We start from the raw sequence: 18,298 nt of genomic DNA on the forward strand, positions 1-18,298 counted from the left end.
GTCTCTCTCACCAACAGAAGTTGGCCCAATAAAAGATATTACCTCATCCACCTTGTCTCTCTAATATCCTGGGACCAATATGGCTACAAGAACACTGCAAATTCCAGTGATAAAAGTCAACTTCAGAGAGTGCCTGTTTTATTGAGCTGTGGGAGGACAGGAGTAACCATGAGGGAGCAAAGCGAGTGGAGGAGTGGGGATAAGGAGAGACCACAAGAGAAAGGGAAGGCTAAGTAAGGAGAGGAAGAGGGGGCAGAAGGGGCAGGAACAGACTCTTGTCTTGTTCCTCTTCCAAAAACAGAACCAATTCAGGACAGAAAAGTCATTACTGGATTGTTAAGAATTAGGGCTGGCTTCCCTCTGCCCTCTCCCTGCCGATCTCCCTTCCAGCACTTCCATCTTCTCCATTCTGCCCCATGGACGTCCCAGTTGCCTGTGAACACTATCACTGTAGGCAGGGCAGTCCCTAGCTATTCTGGGGCCCTACACATCCCCCCTGTGGGGGCGGGGGGTCCCCAGACCTTCATGGGGGAGAGTGGGAGGGCTGTCCCCAGGCCTCCATGGGAGGGAGGCTGGCTTGGGGAGGAGGGGGAACCACCCCCCAGTACTCACCGGCGGCGTGGCTGGGGCTGCACTACCTGCTGCCAGTAAGTGCAGACCGGGCCATGCTGCAGAGCTCAGGGGAGTGGGGGCGGGGCTGGGGCAGAGCAGGGGCTCAGCTGATGCCTACAGATTTAGCAAGAGCGGGTGCCTAAAGTTAGACTGTAAGCTTTTCCAGGTGGGGACCTGTCTGTGCTGATAAATCCTTAGGACTCTCAGATTAAGGCATTTGTAGGGTCATCTTTTGTTCTGTGTCCCACCAAATAAATTTTGATCAGCCAGGTTGTCCTTTCTTGCCTCCTTGAGGTTCAATCAGGAGCTCGCTAGAACTGGACTTCTCAGTGGTACAGCCAGGGGACATCTATTGGATATCACAGTGCATGGCTGTTTTAAAATCTCATTAATCCATCCTATTTGTGTTAGTTTATTTCTGTTTTAGGTCAGGTTTATTTATGTAACTTCCCCTGTTTTCATCTACCCTTCTTCATAGATGAATAGAAATGCTTTGGCAGATGGTGAGGAGGTCTGTTTATTGGGCCCAGCTTGTGATAATTAATTATTGAATTATCATCAGAGCCAAAATGCCCTTTTAAAAAACATTTACATAAATAAAATGGGATCTGTATTATTAAGAGTTGATTTGCATTACCCACTCAAAGCCATTACCCTTGGTTTGCAACACTGCTGAGAAATGATATTGATGTCATAACAGAGGGTCACAAATTCAAGTATGAACAAGCAGCAGAAACAGATGAACACAAATAATAAATAACTATAATTCTTAAAACAAACATTCACCCCTTTATAATCAAATTAAAAACAAATAAAAAAGACAAGAAACTCTCCAGAGACAATGTGACCTAGAAGCAGAACTAACTAGAATGTCCATCAATATGTTTGATGAGATATCAGCTGCTTTTTCAGGGAGCAGCTTGTGAATGTGTGGCAGGAATTTACACCAGGATTTAAATAACACCCGAGTCACTCTTGGAAGGCTCAAGGAACCTAGTGAGTGGAATATGACAACCTTTTCCTAAATAATGTAATCTACTTTCAGTCAGGAAAGATAGTGGATATGAATTGTCAAACCGTCCACTGACCCAGGGATTACAGAGCTATATAATTCAGCTTAATATAGATTTACACTAATGCTATTGTCAAGTCTCTTTCCTTCCCACGAAGCAGGTGCTGCATGTATATAGACAAGTTTCCTGTTTCTCTTTGTCACCACTTTCTCAAGCAGTGTCCACAGCTGCTGGAGATTAGAGTGCAGCATGAATCAGTTTATGTGGCACAATTGTGCACTGTCGATTGATCGTATGTGCAAATGTGTTTGGATCTGATGCAGAGGTTGCTTTTCTAATTCTAACAAAATGGTGGTATGTCAAGATAAACTGTTAAGGAAATGAAAACATTTCTTGCTAACCACAAGACCACGATACTGCAGCATAAAGTAGACAAGGGTCTGAATGAATGCCTGCCTTGTAAATGAATCAGGAAGCCTTGTTATAGAGCCTCATCTAAAGCCCATTGAATGAATGGGAGTCTTTCCACTGGCTTCAATAAGCTTTAGCTCAGACTCTTTAAGACAGAGGGACACACATTCCATTCAATCCTATACATTATTTCAAAGCCTTGGGGATGCAGAATGAGGCACTGGTAATTCTTAACTTCTTGCCATTACAGCTGCAAAGTAGTGACAATGAAGAAGTAAACAATTACTTTGGTTCTATCTCAGAGAGAAAATTTGCTAAAGCCCTGCAGTGAAGTCTATGGCAACCTGCAGGTTCTTGCAGGTTTTCAATAGAAGTACTGTATACAAGACCGCTCTGCCTGTGGTGTGATTGCCTGCAATTTCTGTGAGATTGCTACAGTTTTATTTTTAGCAAATGGCACTGTATAGAATTAGCAGTTTCTGATCCATAAATGTGTCTCTTTGTGTTGGTACATTCAGTAAAGCCTCAGCCAGGGCCGGCTTTAGGCCGATTCCCCAGAATCGGGCCCTGCGCCTTAGGCGCCTTTTTTAAATTTTTACTCACCTGGCGGCGATCCGGGTTTTTGGCAGAATTTCAGCAGCAGGGGGATCCTTCACTTGCTCCGGGTCTTTCGGCGGTGGGGGCGGGGGGGGTCCTTCATTGCCACAGAAGACCCGGAGCGAGTGAAGGACCCCCCGCCGCCAAAGTGCCGCCAAAGACTCAGACCGCCGCCGGGTATTGGAATCAGGCCCCACAGTTCCTAAAGCCGGCCCTGGCCTCAGCTCTTCTACACCTTGGAATCAGTCAACTATTGCTCATGTGTAGCTTCTTAGCCTTTTTCTCTCATGCTGTTGTTTAAACATCCTTCTTGTTTTCAATCTGACCAGCAATTTGATTTGTATTGCCTGATCTTGGTTTCATAATGCTGCTGCAGCTTCCCAAGGTTTCAGGCCCTTATATATTTATATGACTAAATGCTATGATGTAATGTAGCTGTGTCAGCCCCAGGATATTAGAGAGACAAGTGGGTGAGGTCGTATCTTTTATTGGATCACCTTTTGTTGCGGTGAGATGAGAGACACGTTTTCGATCTTGAACAGAGCTTTTCTTCAGGTCTGGGAAACTAAGGACATATTTACACTTAAAACGCTGCTGTAGTGCTTTAATGAAAATGCTCTATGCCACCGGACAGAGCTCTCCCACTTGTTTAGTTAATCCACCTCTCCGAGAGGCAAAAGCTACGTCAGCGGAAGCAGCTCTCCCACTGTCTTAGAGCTTTCTACATGGGGATTAGGTTGGTATAACTACCTCACTCAGGAGTGTGGATTTTTCACCCCCCGGAGTAATGTAGTTATACTGATATAGGTCTGTAGCAGGGGTGGGCAAACTTTTTGGTCTGAGGCAGGGCCACATCTGGGTGAGGAAATTGTATGCAGGGCCGGGGCAGGGGGTTGGGGTGCAGGAAGGAGTGCGGGGTGTGGGAGGGGATGTGGTATGCAGGAAGGGGCTCAGGGCAAGGGATTGGGGCAGAGGAGGGGTGCAGGGTATACGAGGGGGCTCAGGGAAGGGAGTTGGGCTGCATGAGGGGTGGAGGCAGGGGGCTTAGGGCAGGAAGTTGGGGTGTGGGGTGCAGGAGGAGTGCAGGTTGTATGAGGGGGCTCAGAGCCAGGGGCAGCTATAGCTTTTTGCCGCCCCAGGCATGGCAGGCAGGCTGCCTTCGTTGGTGCACCTGCAGGAAGGTACCCGCGGCTGAATTGCCACCGAATCCGCGGGACCGGCGGTCCTCCCACAGGCAAGCTGCCGAAGGCAGCCTGACTACCGCCCTCACAGCGACCGGCGGGGCACCCTCCATGGCTTGCCGCCCCAAGCACGCGCTTGGTGCACTGGTGCCTGGAGCCGCTGCTGCTCAGGGCAGGGAGTTGGGGTGCAGGAGGGTGCGAGGTGCAGGCAGGGGGATTAGGGCAGGGAGTTGGGGGGCGGGGTGCAGGAGGGGTTCGGGCACCAGCCCGGCGCCACTTACCTAAAGTGGCTCTGGGGTGGCAGTGGCGCGCACTGGGGCCAGGGAAGGCGGGCAGGGAGCCTTGCCAGGTCCCATGCCATGTCACTCCAGGAAGTGCTGTGGCCCCTGGGGAAGGGGGGACAGAGGGCTCCACATGCGCTGCCCTTGCCGCGCCTCCAGGTAACTCGCCTGAAGCTCCCACTGGCCGCGATTCCCCGATCCCGGCCAATGGGAGCTGTGGGGGGCGGTGCCTGGAGGCAAGGGCAATGCATGGAGTCCTCTGCCCTCCCACCTGGGGGCTGCGGTGCTGGCTGCTTCTGAGAGCGGCGCCGGGCCCGCGGCACCACAGGGGGCAATCCCATGGGCCGGATCCAGCCTGCAGGCTGTAGTTTGCCCATCCCTGGTCTGTAGTGTAGACCAGACCTTTCTCAGAGTGTCACAGCTAAATACAAGGTGGAATAGATTGTTTAGCATAAGTAGTTAACACATATTTCAAGGAACCATTCAGGGTGAAGTGGCCCATTAACACCCCTCCACTCATAGGAAGGAAAGGAGGAGGGGGAAGAAAGCAGCTGTGGGGGTTAGTTGGTTACAGATTGTTGTAATAAGCCATAAACCCGTGTCTCTATTCAGCCCATGATTTTTAGTGTCTAGTAAAGTTAAGAATTTAAGCGCCCAGGCTCATCTTTTGAAAGTTTTGTGCAGGTATCCATGAGAACTGATAGGTCAGATATAGAGTGATCACTTTGTGAAAAGTGTTCACCCACAGGTGATGTGGTGTTTTTGTCTTTTATCATTTTCCTGTGTGAATATCATCAAACAACTACAACCCACACTCGTGGGGACTCCATCCTGAAATAAACCTTTCCTGATCCCCCTCTTCTGAACTTCAAACAACTTCCCAACCTCTTCAAGCTCATCATCAGAAGCAAGCTCCCCACAGACCAGGACACACCAACTCAAAGCAGCACCAAACCCTGCCAGAACAACAGATACAAAACCTGCAGACATCTCACAACTACTACAATGATCAACACCTCCCACCACAACACACCTTTCAAGATTCATGGCTACTACACGTGTCTATTACAACATGTGGTATACCTCATTGAGTGCACTGAATGCCTCAATAACAACCATGTTAGTGAAACCAGACAATCACTATGCTCTCCAATGAACTCACACAGGAAAATGATAAAAGACACTGTGTAAGATCGAAAGCTTGTCTCTCTCACCAGCAGAAGTTGGTCCAACAAACGATATTACCTCACCCCCCTTGTCTCTCTAAATGCTATGACTCATTTGGAAGGAATGAGAATGATGTGAGTAATTTTTCACCTTGTCTGTGACTGAGTCAAGCTTGGTTCTGTCTGCTGTGTATAGGCATCATTGATTCTGGGCCTGGTTCTGTTATTATGTGCATCAGTGTGGAGGAACACTACTGAAGCCTCTGGAGTTATTCTTCTGTGATACTAGTGCAAGATAAGAATCAAGCCCACTATGTCATTTTTTGACAGAAGGTTTACCCCAGTGCATTCACAAAATGTTCCCCTTCTCCTCTAGCTGTGCCCTGCAGACTGTATGTACATCTGTCTGCTGCCCTCTTTCCCATACATTTCAGTGGTTCTATGTGCTTTTGGGATCCCTTAGGATGAAGGGTGCTATTTGTCATCCTTATGTAAAAGTTGAGCGGCACATATTCAGCAATTAGTCCCATTGATTTCAGTGGCACCTGTTTCTGGAGTAAGTAGTACCTTACCATAACACGAGTAAGGGTGGCCGAATCTAACCCAAGGAAAGCTAACAAGAGTCACTCAATGGAGCATCCCATTGGATATGTACTTCTTCTTTCCATTGCTATTCAGAGGAATGAAGAAATCCATCCAGAATGGTAGTAAGACACGCTGCTGCTAAACTATCAAGATAAGTAGGTGTCAGATTTTAGAAGGTTTAATATCAGCTGCTTAGAGGTCAAATCTATGGTTTTGGTTGAATGACATAATTAACTCTTTTCAAGAAAAACTGTCTACACTTCCATTGGTGTTAGAATTCTTTGTTTGCTGAGGATAGAAATGTCTTATTATATAGTAGTCTATTTGCTAACCTATTCTACCATGCTTACCAGTGTTTGAATCTATGATTAGTGTCTTCTGAATTGTCCCTAGAAAATGTCCATGTGTGTATTATTAGAAATTATGGAGGGTTATTTGTGTTTATTAAATATCTGAGGGAATTTATGTAAGAGAATTGCTTACATAAATTCCCTCATGTAAGCAATTCTATCAGTCTGAGAACCATGAATCAAATAAGTCTTCTCGATATTGATATCATTGAGAGGACTGACATTTCACTGTTGGCGTAGAGTACAAAACAGCTTCAGACCCTGCAATTCTCACAGCACTCAGTCTTGCATTTGAAATTTGGGCAGTCAGATCCATTCTCTGAATTGATCTGCTAGCATGGTTTGGGGATGAGAGCACAAAACATTTTAGGGTCCAGTGTGGCCCCATTTAAATCAAGTTGCAAAAAGTAGACCTCATTGGTTAATATTTAATCAAAAATGTCAGGCTTCTGGCTGGATTAAGCTCATTGTTCCTGGATCATTTCCCATTTTGTTAAGCAGTCCAAAAGTAGCTCCACTTGTTTTTGGGCTGTGTTGCAAACAATCACTGCCCCTAGCATTAAACATAATCAAAACCTTTTTCTTTCATCTTCAAGTGATTTTTAATCTTCTCTTAGTAAATGCTATTTGTACAGACTGTCTCCACATGTATGAAGTTATCAATTGTACTAATTCCAAAGACTGGAAGTTCAATTAACCCTCTAGATCTAGAGAACTGTGATTTACAGTTTACAGAGGGTGGGGCAGCACTTGGGGGCTATAAAGGATGAGAGGGAGACCCAGGAAGAGGGCTAGACTTGTGAATCAGAACTAGGAGAGAGAGAGAGAGAGAGAGATGGAGATGTTCACCGGGAGTCAGGGGTAGGTAAGAACCATCAGAAACTGTATGTTTGGGATCTGGGAGAAGACAAAGAAACTAATAAGAGGTTTGCTGGATGATGTTCCTAAGCCAGAGAGACTGGTCTGGAGAGGGCTGAGGGCCAGGGCAGTGGCTGCAGCAGAGGAGGGAGATGCCTGCTGGCTCTGAGCTGGAGCCAAGGGCTGAAGAGCCCTGAAGGCAGGGGAGGAGCCTAACCATTGATGTCTCCAGGGTCAGAGAGCTGGGCCTAGAGGAACTATGAGAGGATCAGGGGAGTGAGGGATGCTCACCTGCCAAGTAGGCTCCCCAATAGAGTGGTTGTGGGGGTTCCTGCTGGGAAGAGTGGGGTTGCACTCCGTTTGGAAGGGATGGGGTGGCTGGTCCTGTTAAAAAGGACTGGGAGTTCAGGAGTGGTTGAAGGCACTGGTGTGTGATATGTGGGGCCTTGTAGGATGAAACAACAGTGATCTTAAGGGCTGCTCTCACTTGGGAGAGAAATGGTTGGGGACTTTCATTATGGACTGTTTTTAAACAGCTTTATGGTAGGTCACAACCATTTGTCAAACTAAATCATTCCTTGACAGTTTTTGAGACACACTTGCTGTCTTCAATCGATTCTATAGTTTCTGGCACATACTTTCAGTGCTCACTTTCCAAATCTGTTTCACATTTCCATGAGTTTCGTCATGGTCTCTAGTAGCAAAGTCCCCATACAATTTAATTGTTGACAGCTGTCATGAAAAGTATTTTATGATTCCTTTGTTGTTCCTCTTGCTGAGTATGTGGAATTGCTACATTAAGAACTACTTGGCTGTGTCACACATACAAGGAAGTAGAGCTTTCTGATTGTTTAAATGTTTTTTAAAAATTGTTGTTTTTATGCTATTCATAGGTAAATAGCCATTAAAACAGGCAGACATAAAGGTCTGTAAATGCAGAAAAATTATGCAGATTATTGGTCCAATAATTCCATACAAATGTGTATGTAGAGGTATTTATTGTAATAAACTGATCCAGAGAGGACAATAGTTAGTGGTGGTGTTTCTGCCTACTTGTCCCACACAGTCAGATGATTCAATTACTTGGGCTGTCTTTGGGCGGGGAGGGCGGTGTGTGTGTGTGTGAATCTCACTCTATACGAATGAGACTGACACCCTGCATACATACAGCACAAGACAGTGCAGTGTTGGCAAAAGGCTGTTGTCTTCTGTGTTTCTTGAGCTGTTCAGCATTGCAAGCACACCCTCTAGTCAAGCATTTTACTTGATGCTTCAGTGGCGGGCACATAAATACCTGGCTAAACAGAAGCAGTTCGTTCTTTTCTTTGCTTTTTTAGAAAATATCTCTGTCATAGGTGGTAACAAAAAATTCAGCCACCCAAAATCATTCCTACTTTTTATGTGACCAAAAATCACTATGTTGAATACATTCTTTATACCAGAGAGGTAGAACAAAAGACCAGTGCCCAACACTGTGTCCAGGTAGCGGTGGGTATCATAGACCAGGGGAGGCTACGCCCCTAGGCCCCTTCCTGCAGTTCCTTCCCAGTTCCCCCTCTTCCATAGTCCAGGCTGGCTAGGGCTGGGATGGGCCAGCAGGCCGGTGCCACAGGAACTCGGGGCGGCTGGGGTTGGGGCCGAGCTCAGGGCGCTGGGACTGGGGGCTCTGTGGCCACGCTGCCCAGCAGCCCTAAGTTCTGGGGCTGGGGGCTCTGTGGCCATGCCACCCAGAATTCCGGGGCTGGGGTTGGTGGCCCACCCAGAGCTGGGGCGCTCAGGTGGTCTGGGACTGGGGCAAGGGAATTGTGGGGGGTGCTCTGGGCTCCTACGGGAGAGGGAGGGCAGAAGGGGAGGGCAAGGGGTGGAGCCTGAGGCAGAAGAGGAGGGGCCAGGGGCTAGCTGGTTCTGCTAGTGGTCTGTGTAGTAAAGCTTGCATTCGGTAAAGCTCTAAGGAGAAAACTCTTCTCTCACATCTGCCAGGCACACAGCTCTGATCTGATAAGCCTGCTCTGTGCTGAATTCCTACTGAGGATGTATAGTATAGAGTGGATGGTGTGACGGATTCCCCCCGGGGTGCCATCTGGAACTGGGGTACCACTGAACCCCCCTGAACTACCAATCTAGGCTCCCTTTATCCTGTATTGCTGTGACAAGCTGCCAAGCCCACTCCAGCACACATACACACCCAGCTGCAGTTACACGCAGATGCTGTAACCAGCCCTACACGGGAAGGCTCCAACTAGAGAACTTCCCAGCTACTCAGGCATGCACCCCCGCTGGAATGTAAACCCAAAAATATACCGTCTTGCACTGCATGGGGAACTGTACAGCGTAAGCTCATGAAATTTCCCCCCTCCCTCAATATGGAGAAATACACAACAGCTTTCTGCCCTGAGTTATGACTCCCACACACTGGTTGTAAACAAAGCAAAAACAAGTTTATTAACTCAACAGGTAAGTATGCCCAGTGGTCTGTGATGGGATGTTAGATGGGTTGAGATCTGAGTTACTACAGAGAATTCTTTCCTGCGTGCTGGCTGGTGAGTCTTGCCCACATGCTCAGGGTTTAACTGATCGCCATATTTGGGGCGGATTGGCAGAGGCCCTGGAGGTTTTTTGCCTTCCTCTGCAGCATGGGGCACGGGTCACTTGCTGGAGGATTCTCTGCAGCTTGAGGTCTTCAAACCACAATTTGAGGACTTCAGTAACTCAGACATAGGTTAGGGGTTTGTTATAGAAGTGGGTGGGTGAGATTCTGTGGCCTGCATTGTGCAGGAGGTCAGACTAGATGATCATAATGGTCCCTTCTGACCTTAAAGTCTATGAGTCTATAACTACAAAAGATAGATTTTAAGTGATTATAAGGGATAGCAAACAGATCAAAGCAGATTACCTAGCAAATAAACAAAAACACAAACTAAGCTTAATATACCAAAGGGATCGGATATGAATAGCAGATCCTCACCCTAAGTGATGGTACCAGCAGGCTGCAGATTCCTAAGGGGCAAGCTGCACTTGCTTACAGCTTGGAATCCCCAGGTGTTTCATTCACAGGCTAAAAATACCATTAGCCTGGGTCCAGCACTTCCCCCAGTTCATCTTTGTTCCTCAGGTGTTTCCAGGAGTCTCTTTGGGTGGGGAGTCAGTGAAGAACCATGATGATATCATTCCCCTGCCTTATACAGCTTTTGTGTATGGTGGGAACACTTTGTTTCAAAGCTTGATTCCCACGCCAGCCAGTGGAAAAATACTGATATCCTATGATGGAGTCCAGCACCAGGTGACCTGGTCACATGTCCCTGTAGTGTCACAGCAGCCATTACTCAGAGGTTGTCTGCAGCTTCTTCAGGACAGCTGCCCAGGTGGGAAATAAGCTTTTTCTAAGGCCTATTGTTTTCTCTAATAGCCATTCCCCACCCAACCTTTCAGAATGAAAGCATCTTGTCTAGTGGGTGTTCCCCAGGTGTAAACACATTTGTAATATAGATACATAGTCAATATTCCTAACTTCAGATACAAAAAATGATACATGCATACAAATAGGATAATCATATTCAGTAAAGCATAAAGTTTTCACTGATATCTCACATGACCTATCTTGCATAAAATACATCTGAATTATACCATAATCATATCATAATATCACTATGAAGAATATGGGGAGCAGTGTTGCAGACGGCACATGTCTGACACTCCTGTGTAGTACAATAGGTATATGTATATGGGTAGTTTATCTCATCTTTTGTAAGATATAGGTATTTATGAAAACTGATGTTTCAAGTAGAAGTGGATTAAAGGTCAAAATTCAGGGATGACTGGATCCTGGGTTTTGGTTCACCTCATTATAGAGATAAGTGCCAGTTGAAAGTCTGGGTCCCATTTAGATTTTTTGACCACCTACTACCACCAAAAGTATGGTGGGGAACATTCAGGTCTGGGGTTTCAGTTCTCTATGTTAAAGAGAAATTCAGATCTGGATTTGGGTTCAGAAATCTACTCCCCATTCAATCCCAAAGATTAGGTGAGTTTGGATCTGAGTTTTGTTTAAGGCCCATCTTTAGTTTAAATGTTTCTGCAGTCTTATTCAGAAAAATTTCTCTAGCTATCTAAGCTAGTATGAGGATAGTAATTCTGCACTTTTCTTGTAGTGATATAGCAAATGCTTAATCGTTTAAGGTTTGAATCCATCTCTTTATGCAGAGATGACACTTTTACTTCCCTTTTTATGACCAACCAGATCTTTATCTAGAACCATCAAGAAACATAAATAAAAGGGAAGAGGATTGCGAAGTGGAAGAAATCAGTATTTTTCAGACAAAACTCTTTTAAAGAATAGGTTGTAAACATCACTTGTGAATTCATCCAGGGAGTGACCAGTGAAACAGAAGAACTCAACTCTGTATCTGTCCAGGGCTTTTTCCTGCTGCAATAGTTTCTGAGCAAATTCCTACCTAGAATCTACATGAGATCTCTGGAATCAGGAGTATGTGGAGGAAGAATCCTCTTGTGAGGAAGGGATTCTGGATTAAATTATTGGCTCTGCCACTGACTCCCTGTGTGGTCTTGAGCAAGTCAGTTAATCTCGGTGCTTCAATTTCACATCTGTAAAATGGGGATAATAGTACAATACTTCCCTGTCCCACTCTTTTGTCTGTCTTGTCTGTTTAGAATGTAGGCTTATTGGACAGGGACGGACTCTTCCTGTGCATGTTTTAGTCTTTAGTTAATCGTTTCTTTTCTCCTCACTGGAGTAGGGTGACCAGACATCCCGATGAAATCGGGATTGTCCCGATTTTGAGGAGTTTGTCCCGTGTCCTGACCAGAGTACGGTCGGGACGCCATTTGTCCCGATATTTTGTTTCCTGGTCTTCGGCGGCAATTCGGCGGAGTGTCCTTCAGTCGCGGATGGTCTTTGGTGGTATTTCAGCGGCAGGCGCTTCTGTCTTTGGTGGCAAGGTTTATTATCCCCCCGCTGAAATACCACCGAAGGCTGTCCGCGACTGAAGGGCTCTCTGCCGAATTGCCACCGAACTCCTAGATGGGTGAGTGTAAAAAACCAAAACAAAACCAAAAAAAGCCCCTCCCCCCCGCGGCACTCCCGATATTTTCTCCTTAACATCTGATCACCCTACACTGGAGTAAGTGATAACTGGTAATTTTGCTATAGGCCAATAAATATGGTCATATTGTTTATTTTTACCTACATAATATATGACAGCAGATGGAGCTCTCTCTTCATCTATTCATGTGGGCTTTAACGGCAGTACTCTTATAAATTCTACTGTTGTAATTACTCTGTCAGCACCTGCTACTGCTGCTCCATGTACTGTATCTTGCCAGTTTGATATCATTCCACAGCACTAAAACTTGTGTGGGGGGGTGGAAATTGATCCAGAACCGCTTCACCTTTCCCTTCCCTTCTAGTAACTATTGTGCAATCTTCTTGCTTTTTGATGTATTTTTAACTTCCAACAAGGGTTAGAGGGAATCCAATGACAATTTCTCTTGTTTTTTTCTAAGCATGGTTTTATTTTTGTGGCAACACAAGGATCAAAAGTCCCTTGCCAAATCTGAAAAGAAATTGTCTACTTTCAGTGGAGCATGAAGCAGGTATTATCAAGAAGATTTTGACGGGTTTGTGGGTAAGGCACAGAATTGAAAGTCAAGAGATCTGGCCCCAAATCTCAGTTGGCGTAAGTCAGCATAGCTCCACTGATGTCATCTTACACCAGCTGAGAACCAGCTCCTGGTCGGCCCTGCCACAGACTTCCTGTGTGACCTTGGTAAAGTCATCTTAACTCTTCTGTACCTCAGTTTCCCCACCTGTAAAATGAGGTAACTATATCATAAGGGTGCTCTGAGGTTTAACATTTGGAAAATGCTTTCATATATGAAATGCTGAGTGTTGATCACAGCCATAAAATCAGTCTGTGCATGATACTGAGCTTTCCCTCCTTCCCTCTCAGCCTGAGACTTATTTACATCCCTATGTAAACAGGAGGAATATAAAGTAACTGAATGTTTGTTTCTCTCACTCCTCCACCCTTCATGTGTTACTGGGGCTCTGATTCTGCAACTCCTCAGGGGGCCTTTATGTGGTCATAATAGTCAGCTCATGTTCTATCAATGGCAGGATCAGAGCCTTAGACTGGACACCCTGCAGAGCAAGGACCATGACTCCATCTGTTTGTGGCAACTCAGAGTTTCATCCCCTAGGTTCTGTTGCTGGGGATGTTACTAACTCATTTTAAATCCCTGGTCACTTCAGGCACCCATGTGTAAGAATGTTTATCCAAAGCCAGTCACCTAAGCATGGCCTGATCTTTCAGAGATGCTGAGTACCTAGAAATCCAACTGAATCTCAGTTCCTCTGAAAATCAGGCTACTTGTGTAGGTGTCTCCTTATGGGTTTAGGTAAGTAACTTTAGGCACCTACATTAGAAAATGTTACCCTTAAAGTCAGTGCACCTAAAACTATCTGCAAAATGGGTATAATATCTATTTCCTGCTAAATCAGGAAGAGTAGGCATCACTAGGCTCTACGCTCTGAGCCCTGGTCTACACACAGGTTCAAATAACGAGAACTCCGCGGCTCCAAGGTCGACTCGGCAACTCCTCCTGAACTATCGCGTCTAGATCAGACGCGATAGTTAACTCCGACGGTAAGTATAGACGTGGCCTCAGAGAGAGAAGCAAAAGCCAGGAATCCCTTTGGGGAAAGAAACTGTCAGATTCCAACACAGGAGAAACCCTCAACCTCCCTCTGCTTCAGAGGGCATGTTTGCACTACGGGATTATTCCGATTTTACAGAAACCGGTTTTTTAAAACAGATTGTATAAAGTTGAGTGCACGCGGCCACACTAAGCACATTAATTCGGTGGTGTGCGTCCATGTACCAAGGTTAGCGTCGATTTCCTGAGCATTGCACTGTGGGTAGCTATCCCATAGCTATCCCATAGTTCCCGCAGTCTCCCCCTCCCATTGGAATTCTGGGTTGAGATCCCAATGCATGATGGGGCAAAAACAGTGTCGCGGGTGATTCTGGGTAAATGTTGTCACTCAATCCTTCCTCTGTGAAAGCAACGGCAGATAATCATTTTGCGCTCTTTTTCCCTGTATTGCCCTGGCAGACGCCATAGCCTGGCAACCATGGAGCCCGTTTAGCCTTTTTTCACTGTCACTGTATGTGTACTGGATGCTGCTGACAGACGCGGTACTGCAGTGCTACACAGCAGCATTCATTTGTCTTTGCAAGGTAGCAGAGACGGTTACCAGCCCTATTGTACTGTCTGCTGCTGTCATGGGTGCTCCTGGCTGGCCTCGCTGAGGTCGGCCGCGGGTGCATGGACAAAAATGGGAATGACTTCCCAGGTCATTCCCTTCTTTATGTTTTGTCTAAAAATAGAGTCAGTCCTGCCTAGAATATGGGGCAAGTGTACTAGATAACCAGAGAGCACAGCCGCTGCGGGTCAGAACCCCAGATATCCCGCAGAAATGATGAGCTGCATGCCATTCTAGGGGGTGCACCTGCAACAACCCCGCCCATTGCTTCCCTCCTCACACACCCCTCCTGGGCTACTGTGGCAGTTATCCCCCGATTTGTGTGATGAAGTAATAAAGAATGCAGGAATAAGAAACACTGACTTTTTAATGAGATAAAATGAGGGGAAGGCAACCTCCAACTGCTATGATATTCCAGGCAGGACAGAATCTCCATTACTCATTAAAGGGTCGGGAGGAGAGGAGCACAGCTTCCCGCTGCTATGATAGTCCAGAATCTCCATTAGACATGAAAGTGGGGGGAGAGGAGCTCAGCCTCCAGCAGCTATGATGAGGATGGTTACCAGCCCTATTGTACTGTCTGCCAGGACTGAATCTCCAGGAGACAAAGCTTAAAAAAGGGAATGACCAGGAGTCATTCCCATTTTTCCCCAGGCTGACCTCACCAAGGCCAGCCAGGAGCACTCATGGGATGATGATGGCTGTCAGTCACATTGCACTGTCTGCCATTGGGGAGGGGAGTTCCCAGACTATCAGGATTGGAAGGGACCTTAGGAGATCATCTAGTCCAACCCCCTGCTCAAAGCAGGGCCAATCCCTAGGCAGATTTTTACCCTGTTCCCTAAATGGCCCCCTCAAGGATTGAACTCACAACCTTGGGTTTAACAGGCTAATGCTTAAACCACTGAGCTATCCCTCCCCCCAGGAGGGGATGCTGCTGTTTAGCACTGCAGCACCCTGTCTACCAGCAACATCCAGTAGACATACGGTGACATTGAAAAGAGGCGAGAAATGATTTTTTTCCCTTTTCTTTGACGGGGGGAAGGGGATAAATTGATGACATATACCCTGAACCACTGGCGACAATGTTTTTGACCCTTCAGGCATTGGGAGCTCAGCCAAGAATGCAAATGCTTTTCGGAGACTGCAGGAACTGTGGGATAGCTCGAGTCCTCAGTCCCCCGTCCCTCCATGAGCGTCCATTTGATTCTTTGGCTTTCCATTATGCTTGTCACGCAGCACTGTGTTGAGTCCCTGCTGTGGCCTCTGTCTATCATAGCCTGGAGATTTTTTCAAATGCTTTGGCATTTCGTCTTCTGGAACGGAGCTCTGATAGAACAGATTTGTCTCCCTATACAGCGATCAGATCCAGTATCTCCTGTACAGTCCATGCTGGAGCTCTTTTTGGATTTGGGACTGCATGGCCACCCGTGCTGATCAGTGCTCCACGCCGGGCAAACAGGAAATAAAATTCAAAAGTTCGAGGGGGTTCTTCCTGTCTACCTGGCCAGTGCATCCGAATTCAGATGGCTGTTCAGAGCGGTCACAATGGTGCACTGTGGGATAGCTCCCGGAGGCCAGTACCATCAAATTGTGGCCAAACTAACCCTAATTCGAAATGGCTATACTGATTTGAGCGCTACTCCCCTCATTGGGGAGGAGTACAGATATCGATATTATGAGCCCTTTATATCAAAATAAAGGGCTTCGTTATGTGGATGGGTGCAGGGTTAATTCGGTTTAACGCTGTTAAATTTGGTATAAATGCGTAGTGTAAGCCAGGAGACTGAGGAGCCCCCACAGCTGGAAGCAGAGAGGAGGGACACCTCCTCACAGCAGGAAAAAGAGACCTTGTCTGTTAGAGATCCTAGGTTTGGTGTGCAGTGGGGAGTGAGAGAGAGACACACACACAGTCTCCCTCAATAGCTGAGGATGAAGAGCTCTCCCCCCTACACACACATGTGGGATATCTCGTTTCCAGTACTTGGGATGTGGGAAGATGTGAATGGAAATCCCCTTAGCAGTCACACCTGGAGAACAGGCGAGAGGGTGGATAACTCTCTTCTCTCCTCCAAGCAGCCAGGACAGCTCCATATGCAGGGAAGCAATGTGGCTTGACAGCAGTGATGAGGGTGTGGGTCTATTATAGGGCTTGCTTTGCTCAGCTGAAAGGTAGGACTAGGAGGTGGAGAATAGCAAACACTTTGTCTTAGCAGGACTCCAAAAGGAATTCCAGTGAGCTTTCACTCCCATTTCCCCGGATCCCCCACCCAGGGCAGGTGGCAGGTCCATGGCTCCCCACAGCTGCCTGGGTGGCTCTTACCATGGGCCAGCTGCGGCTCTCCGGCCTCACCCCCAGGCCAAGCCGGAAGCCAGAGCTGGGTCAGGGTAAGAGCCATGTGAGTAGCTGAGGGGAGCCGCGGACCCTCCACCTGCCCGGGGTGGAGGACTTAGAGGGGACATGGGCTGGGGCTTCTCTCGCCCCCTCTATCCCCCAGCAGAAGGAGGGGCCCGGACCCCCCAGCCAGGCTCCAGTTTCTGGCTTGGCCAAGGGGTGGGGCCGTGGAGGGAAGAGGAGGGGCAGGGGCAGGGCCACGGAGGGAAGAATCCGTCGTCCTGCCCCTGATCTTTACTTGTTTTGTAAAGTGACATCATGCACACAGGCCTCTGTTCAGCAAGGCTCTTAAACACATCCCTGACTTTAAACATGTAGCCTAGTCCCATTGACTTCAATGGGAGAGGTCCTGTGCTTAAATTAGGCATGTATTTAAGTAATTTGCTGAATTGGGGCTATATGTGGTGCTATATAATCATTAAAACGTCTTTACATTAGTTTCATTTTTTTTTAAACAAAACTTGGTAGCATGCAAGCATGAAAGTCAACGGTATTGTACACTTTACATGAAATACTGGGCAGGTGGTTATATTTGCCAACAAGTAAGGTAACTCAACCCATTTCTCTTCCAATGTTCAATAATTAAACAATCAGAGGCCACAGGCAGTGAATTGCTAAGCGATTATTTCACAATACGAGGTGCCTTCAGCCACCCAAGAAGTGCAGAATCTCTAGGAATATACTGACAAGTGCTTGTTTTGCCTTATTACCATTATACGGGTTAAACATGGAAATGCAACAAGAATATTTTGGTACATTTTGTAGAAATGATCTTTTCCCCAAGAATAAATGTTGAAAGCAGCATAGATTCCAAGGCCAGAAGGGGCCATTGTGATCATCTAGTCTGACCTCCTGTATAACACGGACCATAGAACTTTGCCCAAATAATTCCTAGGGCAGATCTTTTAGAAAAACATCCAATCTTGATTTTAAAAACTGTCAGTGATGGATAATCCACCATGACCCCTTGATAAATTGTTCCAGTGGTTAATTACTTTAACCATTAAACGTTTATGCCCTATTCCCAATCTGAATTTGTCTAACTTCTGCTTCCAGCCAGTGGATCATATTATGCTTTTCTCTAGTAGGTTGAAGAGCCCATTATTAAATATTTGTGCCCCATGTAGCTACTCACAGATTGTAATCAAGTTACCCTTCTCTTTGTTAATCCAAATAGATAGTTTCAAAGTGCTCAATCGCTTCAAGGCATGTTTTCTAATTCTTTAATAATTCTTGTGACTCTTCTCTATTTCCAGTTATCAACATCCGTCCTGAATTGTGGGTACCAGAATTGGACACAGTGTAGCAGAAGTGGTTGTACCAGTGCAAAATATAAAGGTAAAATAACCTCTCTACTCCTAGAAAACAGTAAAGAAAGAGGATGCTTTCAAAATGTTATTTTTTCCAATTGTTGTATTAATTGTGTTCTGTGTATTAGCTTTATAGTGTGTTCAGTATTCTGAATGTGGGACCCAATCCTGCAACTGGTTCTGTGCAGGCACAGGGGTCTTCTCCACTTGGGTCCAGTTGTGGGATCAGAGCTTTGATTCAGGTTGAATTAAGGGCT

At 46.4% G+C, this 18,298-nt stretch overlaps 1 long non-coding RNA gene across 2 annotated transcripts in view; it reads left to right on the forward strand.

The window, feature by feature from the left end:
• LOC120371338 overlaps window positions 1–18,072 on the forward strand; it is a 118,315-nt gene extending 100,243 nt beyond the window's left edge. For both annotated transcript variants that reach the window (XR_005584290.1, XR_005584291.1), the window contains exon 6: window positions 17,988–18,072. This is a non-coding gene — a long non-coding RNA (uncharacterized LOC120371338). The remainder of the gene's footprint in view (window positions 1–17,987) is intronic.
• The last annotated feature ends 226 nt before the right edge of the window (window positions 18,073–18,298 follow it).

This window comes from Mauremys reevesii, linkage group 9 (genome assembly GCF_016161935.1).
Source record: "Mauremys reevesii isolate NIE-2019 linkage group 9, ASM1616193v1, whole genome shotgun sequence".
Classification (NCBI taxonomy): Eukaryota; Metazoa; Chordata; order Testudines; family Geoemydidae; genus Mauremys; species Mauremys reevesii.